This window comes from Rhinopithecus roxellana, chromosome 8 (genome assembly GCF_007565055.1).
Source record: "Rhinopithecus roxellana isolate Shanxi Qingling chromosome 8, ASM756505v1, whole genome shotgun sequence".
NCBI lineage: Eukaryota > Metazoa > Chordata > Mammalia > Primates > Cercopithecidae > Rhinopithecus > Rhinopithecus roxellana.
In genome coordinates, this window is record NC_044556.1 from 50,490,268 (window position 1) to 50,501,284 (window position 11,017).

The window sequence follows — 11,017 nt, forward strand, 5'->3', positions numbered from 1 at the left end:
GAGTAAATAGAAAACCCACAGAATCAGAGAAGATATTTGCAAGCTATCCATCCAAGAAAGGACTAATATCCAGGATCTACAAGGAGCTCAAACAAATCAGCAGGAGAAAAAAAAAAAGAAAAAAGAAAAAAATAATTCTATTAAAAAGTGGGCAATTTACATAAATAAATGCTTCTCAAAAGAAGATACACAAATGACCAACAAACATGAAAAAAGTTCAACATCACTGATCATCAGGGAAATGCAAATCAAAACCACAATGAGATACCACTTTACCCCAACCAGAATGGCCGTTATTAAAAATACAAAAAGCAATAGATGTTGTCACAGATGTGGTGAAAAGGGAACACTTACACACTGTTAGTGGGAATGTAAATTAATATAACATCTATGGAAAACAGTATGACGATATCTCAAGGAACTAAAGGTCGCAATCCCACTATTGGATATCTACCCAAAGGAAAATAAGTAATTATATCAAAAAGACATCTGCACGTGTATGTTTATCGCAGCACAACTGACAACTGCAAAGGTATAGAACTAACCTAAGAGCCCATCAACCAATGAGTGGATAAAGAAAATGAGGTATATATATGCCATGGAATACTACTCAGCCATAAAAAAGAATGAAATAATGTCTTTTGCACAACTTGGATGGAGCTGGAGGCCATTATTTTAAGTGAAATAACTCAAGAATGGAAAACCAAATACCATATGTTCTCACTTATTAGTGGCAGTTAAGTTATGGGTACACTAAGGCTTACAAAGTGGTATAATGGTCATTCGAGATTCAGACAGGGGAAGGTTGGGAGGAAGGTGAGGGATAAAAAACTGCATATTGGGTACAATGTATACTACTTGGGTGACAGGTGTACTAAAATATCAGACTTCACCACTATACAATTCATCCATGTAACCAAGCACCACTTATACCCCAAAAGTTATTGAAATAAAAATATATTTAAAATTTAAAAAAGAAAACCTAAATGTGTCATCCACTACTCAAAAGTTTCCATGGCTCCTTCTCATTTAGTATAAAAGCCAATGTCTTTGATTAGTCCTGGGCCCTACCTCATCTGGCCTCCACCTGTGACTTCATCTGATATTTTTCTTCCTGTACACTCCATTCTGAACATATAGCCTCCTAACTGTTTCTTGAATATACCAGGCCTCCTCCTGCCCCAGTGACTTTTGACCTTCTGTCTGCCTCAGAGTATCTTCTCCCAGATATCCATTAGTTTGTTCCTTCATTGCCTTCAGATCTTTGTTCAAATGCAACCAATGATACTTTCTTTTCCTGACCATCCTATTTAAACTCACTATCTTCCTCGCATCCCTCAGCCTCTAGCATATCCTGTTCTTCTTCCTTGCTTTATTCTTCCAACGCTTATCATTTTACTTGACTTATTTATCTGAGCTGTTGTCTATTCCTCCCCCTGCCACCTGTGCTCTATGAGAGGAAGGATTTATGTATTTTCCTTGCTACTGTATCTTCAGTGTCTTGACTATTCCTGGCACAGAGTAGCTGCTTAATAAATATTTACTGAATGAGTGAATACATCCACAAAAGTAGTGATTATGAACATTAGGTCACAACTTGAAAAGTGGAAATATGTAACTGTAAGCTGTCATGTGCACAGTGGCTGTGGCAATGTGGTGTAGCACAGTCTGGGAACTGCAGATGAGAGAGATCTGGATTTGAATCCTGAGTTCACTCCTTCCTAGTTATGTGAACTTCGGCAAGTGTACCTAACTTATCCGTTTTATCATCTGTGGAACAGGTAGAATAATGCCTCCTTCACAGAATGGTGAAAATTAAGTGAGAAGATGTAGGAAAAACCTGACACCTAATAGAGGTTCTATGCACATTATCATTCTCCTCAAGAATATATATCCAGTGGGTAAGAACTGCAAAATAATTGGGTGTTTCAAAGACAGGGATTATGCACTTTTATGAAAAAATTTTAATACACAGGTCCTCTCTAAGCATGGATATATATATAAAAAGAGTGCCAGACTAGGAGTATGGAGACCTGAGTTCTGGGTTCACCTCTGATAAAAGCTGTGTGACATTAAGCAAATCCTAACCTCTTGGGACTGTTTTTTCATCTGCAAAATGAAGAAGCAGAATTTAGTAAGTCTGAGTCCCATCAATGCTTAAAATTCTGTAATTCAGAAAGGCAGGTCATTCCACCTAGTTTCATCCCGCTTCAGCCCAGCCTTACTCAGATGTGCTGGCCAGATGTTTCTAATCTTACGCATAAAAGACTGTATTTGGTATTCAGAGGCCAAAAGAAACTGGACAATTTAGGAAAAGCACTAAGCAGATGAGTTTTCCTTCTGTCTGATTCTTAAACAGCTACATGACTATTATCCAAACTTAAGAAAACAGGAAAAGAAAAGCAAGTATGCGTATTTAGGTTTGAATCAACTACGTGAATATTTAGCCATGAAGAAAACTGCTCTTTTGTGTGTGTTTTATTAATTATTATTTGTACAACAACCAAAAAGTAGATGTCAGCAGTTTTCAACTGTAACTATAACCTTGTACCATGTGGCTGTGAGCCGAAGCACAGGAGGGAGTGGCTGGAAGGGAATCTGGCTAGAGCCTTCCCCTGCTCTGGAAAGCTCGTGGCTTTGTTTTTTTCACATTGCTACACCAAGGCGGAGGAGAGGAGGATGTTTGGGTTTACAGGCCACCAGCCCACCAGCCACTGTCAGCAAGTTTGTAGCCCTGGCTTCACTTCCCTGAAAGGGCGGGGGAGTTTCAGCTGCCCTGGCCTCCCTCCAGCAACTGAGCCACAGAGGATTCAAATACCCCATCAGTTGCAAGGCCCTGACTTTACCCAGCTGAAAACTGACTATCTCATCTGGGAAGGGTCAGTTAAAAAATGACAGAACTGCCTAAAGTAAACAAAGGGAACAACCACAACAGAAACTTTCTCTGCGACGTTTCTTTATAATTACCGGCCCATCCCACCAGGGCTCTGGCTTGAGTCCCCTTCCACTCTCCCTGCCCCCACAGGACCTTGTTTGAGTAAGTCCTAGCTGACCTGAGGATCGCCTCCCTATCTACGTGCCTCTGTCCCGCCCTCTCCATGGAGGGGAGGGAGACTCCAGATTGCAGGAAGTTTTGAGAATGGAGTTTGAGGATTGTCAGGCAAGAAACCCTCTAGAGCTCATTCATTAGGACCCCTAATAGATGAGTAAACAGCTTAAATGAAGTGCCTAAAGTTGAGAGCAAGTGTGGGACAGAACTGGTTTTCTTCTTGCTAACCGAGTGCTCTTTCCAGGTAATCATATGCTGTTGTAAGGGACTAAAGATAAGGAAACTAACATTGAAGTTCTCTTTCTCCACCTTTTCATTCTAAACAAATCCTACTTTGTTGAACTTTACAACTTTATAGATAGGCCATGCATGGTCGCTCATGCCTGTAATCCTAGCACTTTGGGAGGTCGAGGCAGGTGGATCATGAGGTCAGGAGTTCAAGACCAGCCTGGGCAAGATGGTGAAATCCTGTCTCTACTAAAAATACAAAAAAAAAAAAAAAAAAAAAAAATTAGCTGGGTGTGGTGGCAGGTGCTTGTAATCCCAGCTACTCAGGAGACTGAGGCAGAGAACTGCTTGAACCCTGGAGGCAGAGGTTGCAGTGAGCTGAGATCATACCACTGCACTCCAGCCTGGGCGACAGAGCAAGACTCCATCTCAAAAAAACAAAAACAAAAAACAAAACAACCAAAAAACAAAAAAAAAAATGCTTTATAGATAAACATATTTTGAATTTAGACTTGAGGACAAGGACTAAATATTACACTCTGTGTACCTTGTTCGTATTTCAGAGTTCATGAAGTGTATTCATGGCCAGCAGCCAAGTAGAGTGGGTAGGACATTGGCTTCAGAGTTCAGCAAGTCTCAGAATCCCATCTCTGCACATTCTAGCTGCGTAAACTTGTAAGCAGATTATCTACTCTAAAACTTAGTTTCCACATTTGCAGAAGGGGAGCAATAATAGCTCCACCTTATTATTTTGCCATGAGGGTTTCATGAGATGATACACGTAATGCACATTGAAAAACTCAATAAATGTTAGAAATTGTAAATAGTCCTGGAAGGCATTTATCATTCCCGTTTTACAGATGAGAAAATTAAAGCTCAGAGAGTTTAAGGGCTAGAGCCATATAATTAGTTAGTAAGGTAGCTAGGATTTAGCTCAGACTCCCAGCTCCATATCCACAGTACTTGCTGCCCCACCACTGAGTGTAGACAACTGAGGTGGCTCTAAGCTATGGGTCAAATATGTCTGTCCATATCATCACGGAATGACATGTTATTTATTAAGTCCACACATGCTTGAGGTGCCAGGAAATGGATGCTTCTGGGGTGAGGTAGGCTCTTCATGTGCAGCCTTCATGTACAGATTCCAGCCAAGGAAATCAAGCCTGGCACTAGTCCTTTGCCCAAGCCCAGGGACGTCCCAGGGACGGAGTAGGTCGGAAGTCCTTGAATATCCTCAGCCTTCTTTTCCTCTAGCAATGCTTCCTCGATGCCCTAAGAATATTTTGCTTACCCTGATATTAGAGCCCTCTTTACACTCTCAAGCGTTCTAGTATTTTGGGTGTCCATCTGATTCTCCTGTTGAAACAGTGGACTCCAAAGTGAAGTGCTCAAAATGGTACATAGGGGTATGAGAAAAACATATGTGAATACTTGCTTCTATTTATTTTTAAATCTAAAATATTAAGAAAATTAGGTTTTACCAATATTAAAATATCACAGTAGAGCATATATAATTTATAGTAAACATGCAATTAGTAGGCATGTATGCTGGTTTTCTTTTCTTTATATTTCTTCTTTTTTTTTTTTTTTGATGGAGTGGTATGAAGAAAAGAGACTAGAGGTAACTGTTCTGGAAAGTAAGCTCCTACAGGCAGAAGCTGTGTCTTTTTCTAATGTGTATTCCACCCCTCCCTCATTACCTAGCACTAAATGACTCTTCCCTGATTAAATGAATTTGGCATCTATGTAAACTTGATTGTCTTTCTTGTTTTTCCTCTCCTTTTGTCATCCATCTGATATAATATTATGTCTTATTCAATATTCTCCCAAGACCTGAACAAATAATAAAGCTGTGTTAGTAAAGAGTGCAAATTGCCATAAAAAGACTGAAAAATACAAGATTCATAGTCCCCAAGGAGATGGTTAATGGTAGTCAATAAGGCATATAGTGGGCGAAAGAAAAGCTAAATGTAAAACTTCATGGAAGAACTCATGGACACAAAGTCAGGCTGGGAGCGCCAGCACTACAGTCTGAGAAATCAAATGTAATCTGAGCATATGTGTATTTTCAAACTAACAATTGCCCTCCCTCTCCTCTGAAACTTGCAGAAAGCAATGCAACACAATGCAATGAGCCAGGGTCTTGGAGAAAGAAAGAAGTCCCAACTCTGTCACTGTCCTGGTTGGGTGATCTTGGGCAAGGTCTCTAATCACTCCCACTCCCAGGAAAATAGTTCCTCACCTACAAACAAGGTTGAGCTAGATGATTTTGGAGGTTGCTTCATGCTTTGAAGCAACCCATGTTTTCTTCCTGAGGCAATTTATACTTCAAGTGACACCATGAAGCTCACTGGACCAAAAATATCACCTTACCACCAAGCCTTTCATGGTTTGTGACATCCTCTCCTCAGGCACCGTGTCTCTATGTGGTGCTTCCCAACCTAGCAATAACTTACTGGCATGAATCCACTTCAAGTATCAGTTATATCCATAATGCATGTAGAGTGGGAAAGCAAGATATGAAAGATTATATATGTGGTATGCATATGTCTATAAATACATACAAATGTATGTGCATACACATAGAAAAAGAACTGAAAGATACTCAGCATACCTTCAATGGTGATTATTCCTAGGGAATAGGAAAGCAAGATGAAGGTATGAATTTTACCATTTACTTTAAATTCTCCTATATTTTTGTTGTTTTTAAAAAATAAACTATTTTACTATTTAAAAATAAAAATTTTTAAAAATAAGTGTTAAAGTCCTATACAAATGTTTGATAATATTTGTAATAAGTAGCACCAGTTTCTTCAAGAGGCCCTACCAGAAGCAAATCTGCATCTTGATACTGCATTAGAGCCTTGGCTGAAGTACTAATAATACCCGAACATTCTATGGAGGATAGGGCCCTGGACTGGGAGACCCTAATCACATAATCAGAAACTCTTATTGAGTAATCTTGGGCAACCTGAGTTTTCCCAAACTTTACTCGAGTTTGGTTTTCTCGACTAGAAAACAATGCTTTTGAACTAAATCCTCTATTGGGAACTTTCTACTCTGAAGTCCTGTGATTCTTAACAACAGGACATGCAAAAGACACAGGAAAGTGAGTATGTCCTATGGCAGCCAGGATACTTTCCCCCAAAGCAAAGTGAAAACTGATGTAAAACTCCTTCTTCCTTCCTTATTTTCCTCTCTCTCTCTCTCTCCACCTCTGTTATCTAAATGCTCTATATTTGAAGCATTCATCACTTTATAGGCCCTGATGGGATACAGAGGACAACCTTTTACTTTAGAAGCCGAAAATATCAGATACTTATTTTCCAGCTTCCCTTACAGGTATGCATAAGCATAAGGATCTGTATTGCTTTTTGACTCAGGAGCTAGTGACCTCAAATAGCAAAGACTGCTGAATCTGTTCTGCAGCAGGAAGTGGCATTAGTTGTAATAACAACATTCATTTTCCAGATGCTACAGCGGTGGCTGTTCTGGTGGTTCTAGCAGCAGGGACCAGCATCCAGGCTTGGGGCATTCACTGAGCAGTGGTTTCCATGCAGTGGGGGCATTGATGACTTCATGATATTGTTCTGCGGTACAATTTTAGGTGTTGCTTCTGGCTATGTAGCCTCTAAACCTGGGTTTCTAGTCCTCCTGGAGAGCCTGTGAACTACCTAATATTTTTTTAATAAATTCATTTACTGCTTAGATTAACTACAAATTGTTTCTATTGCTTGTGACCAAAAACGTTTACTAATACACCTGTTATTTTTTTAAAATCATGCACTTGGAGATTATATATATACACACACACACATGTTTTTAAGGGAAAAAAACTCTCCTTCCCTTCCCTTTGTTGATCCCTTATTTTCCCAGTTTCTTCTCTAGAGGCAGTCATAATGATTTGTTTCTTATGTATTCCTCCAGAGATATCTTGTGTGTACACAAGCACATCTATGTATTGAAGAAAAGTTACTAAAAATCACTCAAATAGGATCACTCCATATACACTGTTTCATACTTTGCTTGTAATCTTAAGACCACATGTTAGAGATAATTCCATAAATACAAAGCTGCCTCATTCTTTTTATTATTTTTATTTTTAGAGACAGGGTCTTGCTCTGTCTCCCAGGCTGGAGTGCTGTGGTGTGATTGTAGCTCACTACAACCTCTAACTCTTGAGCTCAGAGGATCCTCCTGCTTCAGTCTCCCAAGTAGCTGGGACAACAGGTACGTGCCACCACTCCCCACTAATTTTTTATTTTTTGTAGAGTCAGGCCTTGCCATGTTGCCCAGGCTGGTCTCAAACTCCTGGCCTCAATTGATCCTCCCATCTCGGTCTCCCAAAGTGCTGGGATTACAAGTGTGAGTGACTGTGCCTGGCCTGCCTCATTCTTTTTATTGGCTGCTTAGTATCCCTCTGAATGAATATACAATAATTTATGTAGCCAGTTTCCTCCTATAAGCAGTTGAATTGCTTACAGTTTTTGTGGCTACAAATAATGCTGCAATGAATATCGTTGTAAATATGTATTTTTAAAAATATATGGAATGCTTCATGCATGTCATCCTTGTGCAGGGGCCATGACAATCTTCTCTGTATCCTTCCAATTTTAGCATATGTGTAGCTGAAGTCAGCAAGTAAATATATCTTAATGTCCAGTGCAAGCAGATACATGTCTGATAATGAAGTTGCAGCGTCAAAAGGTAAATGTAACTTTAAAACTTTGACAGATAGCACCAAAATGCACTGCAAATTTAGTAACAAGTTTTAATCCAGCTAAAAATATTTTAGACTCCTCGTCTCACCAAATCTTTATCTCACCAATGTATATTATCAGATTTTATAATTTTGCTGTTCTAATAGGTAAAAACTGATTTCCTCATTGTTCTGATTTTCATTCTTTAATTTATGAGTGAGGTTGAACATTTTTCATGTATTTAAAAGCCATTTGTATGTATTCACCTGTGTTGTCTATTCATGTCCTTTGCCTGTTGTTTTCTATTGGATTTTTACCTGTGTTCAATTCCTTTGTAAAAACTTTGTCTTTTTTTTTTTTTTTTTCTAAAATAGGTTCTTGCTTTGTCACCCAGACTGGAGTTGCAGTCTGGTATCCTCCTGCCTCGGCCTTGTTTTTTTGAGACGAAGTCTCACTCTGTCACCTGGGCTGGAGTGCAGTAGCGCTATCTCGGCTCACTGCAACCTCCGTCTTCCAGGCTCAAGCGATTCTCCTGCCTCAGTCTCCCGAGTAGCTGGGATTACAGGCACGTGTTACCACTTCCGGCTAATTGTTTTGTATTTTTCGTAGAGACGGGGTTTCACCATGTTGGCCAGACTGGTCTTGAACTCCTGACCTCAAGTGATCTGCCTGCCTCAGCCCTCCAAAAGTGCTGGGATTACAGGCATGAGCCACAGCACCCAGCCCTGCCTCAGCCTTTTAAAGTGCTAGGATTACAAGTGTAAGCCACCACACCTGGTCAAAATTCCATATTTTAAAGTGAATTAGCATTTTGTCATACTTGTTGCAAATTTTTTTCCCAATTTGTTTTTGGTTTTCTGACCTTTTAAACTTTGATTTGATTTTTGGTTTTTGCTTTGCATACATCTTTAATTTTCACAAAGCCAAATTTGTCTATATTTTTGCTTATGGCTCTGGATTTGTTTGGAATGGCTTTTGGCTGGGTAGCTTCTCATGGTTTCAACATTGAAGCTGCTAATTTAGAAAAACAACACTTGAGACTTCTGGTTAAAGACAGCAGATTAAACACATGCTTCACTCCCTCCTAGAACTCAACCAAAATTTAATGTTTTGATTAAGTGATACATTCACATGGTTTTAAAACCAGAAAAATACAAAGAGGCACAGTCTGAAACGTTTCCCTCATCTATGTCTCCCATCAGCTCAGTTCCCACTTTCTCCTGGTCCAGAAATAAGGACTGTTATACTTTCTTATGCGTGTTTCCAGAGTTTCTTTATGCGTATGTAAGCAAGTAAGAATTTTGGTAAACTTTTTTTTAAGGGGAAACCTACAAGGACAAAAGACTATAAAAAGGACAAGAGTAAGAAAGATAATTTTAAAAGCTGGAACATAAGGCCAGGCACAGTGGCTCACGCCTGTAATCCCAGCACTTTGGGAGGCTGAGGCAGGTGGATCACTTGAGGTCAGGAGTTCAAGACAAGCCTGGCCAACATGGTAAAAACCCATCTCTACTAAAAATACAAAATTTAGCCAGGTATGGTGGCGGGTGCCTGTAGTCTCATCTACTTGGGAGACTGAGGCAGGAGAATCACTTGAACTGGGAAGGTCGGGGGTGGGGGTTGCAGTTAGCCGAGACTTAGCCACTGTACTCCAGCCTGGGTGACAGAGTGAGACTGTGTCTCAAAAATAACATAACATAACAACATAACATAACATAACATAACATAACATAACATAACATAACATAACATAACAAAATAAAATCTAAACAAATAAAAGCTAGAACATAGATAAATGAATGGTAACTGAATCAAGAGACCTGAGAAAGCTGAATCCTAAGCCTGAAGATGAGAAAGGTAAAGCAACTCACTTTACATTTCAGAATCCCCCAAATGCTCAGCAATTGGTGGCACCAGGTACTTTTGGAAACAAGGATGAAGTTGTGGCTAAAAACAGTAAGTTGAATCGAAAATCAGTTCAGGAAACAATGAAAGCCCCAGGCCCCTCTTCTCTTGCTGTTAGATGGATTGCCCCTTCCCCACAATGTCCAAGAATGGAGGTTTTTCTGGTGGGAGAGTAAGACAGAGAAGGGACCAGGCACTATTGTGCGAAAGGACAACATGCTGGGGAAAAATAGGAGATTATACGTATTGCCTTCTGCCGCCTTCTCTTACTTAGGGAACCCTGACAGCCAGCCTGAATATTAGGAAAGCCGTCTCCGAAACTCTGACACACTGGAGACAAATGCTCTAAAGATAATGCAGAAATGACAGCATCTGTGAAAGAAAAAGAAAACAAGAAGTATTAATAATATCTCCAGAGAAATAAGAGAACTAGTGCATATATGAAATAGGAACAGAATGCTATTTTTTAAAAGGAATATTTAGAGAACAAAAAAAAACTTAGAAATTCGAATACGATAGCAAAAATATAAAAAAGCTTACTAGGTTTGGAAAGTAGAAAGGAAAGCAGAAAGATAACAGATGGAAAATGAAAACTATAAGAGCAAAATTAATTTATCTGGGAGATGACCCCAGGAAACATCTGTAGGGGAGTAAAGTAATGAGAAAAGGATCGTACAGAAGTTAATATATCTAGCAAGTTACTGTGGACAAGTGGAACTTGACTCCATTGGGAAACTCTGGGAGGCCTGTGTAGAAAGCATGCTTCAGGGTTAAACCCCCTCATGGTTGAGCAAGCTGGGATATTTATCTACTAACTCTCATCAGTCATTGGTTAAGGGTCTCTCCCAGGGAAAAGGGGGTTAATTCCCCAACACTTCCTGAGCAAACTTTCAGTAGCTTTTTCTAAGCCCTCAGGCAAAGAGACATATGTGCTGGCAATTTTGAAGGCCTGGATGTTAACTGCCAAGAGAATTCGGGCAGGGCACTGATGGCAAGTGTTATATCTTCCCTGCACTCTCTCTTAGGAAACTACTGAAGAATGTGCGCCACCAAAACAGTGCTGTGAGTCAAGAAAGAGGAAGAGGTGGAATTCAGGAACCAGAGCACTCAACACAGAGGTGAAGAGAGTCCCCAG

The 11,017-nt window shown here is 39.8% G+C and overlaps 1 pseudogene; it reads right to left on the minus strand.

The window, feature by feature from the left end:
- Window positions 1–7,817: 7,817 nt before the first annotated feature.
- Window positions 7,818–7,916, minus strand: LOC115899368 (annotated as a pseudogene).
- Between the last annotated feature and the right edge of the window lie 3,101 nt (window positions 7,917–11,017).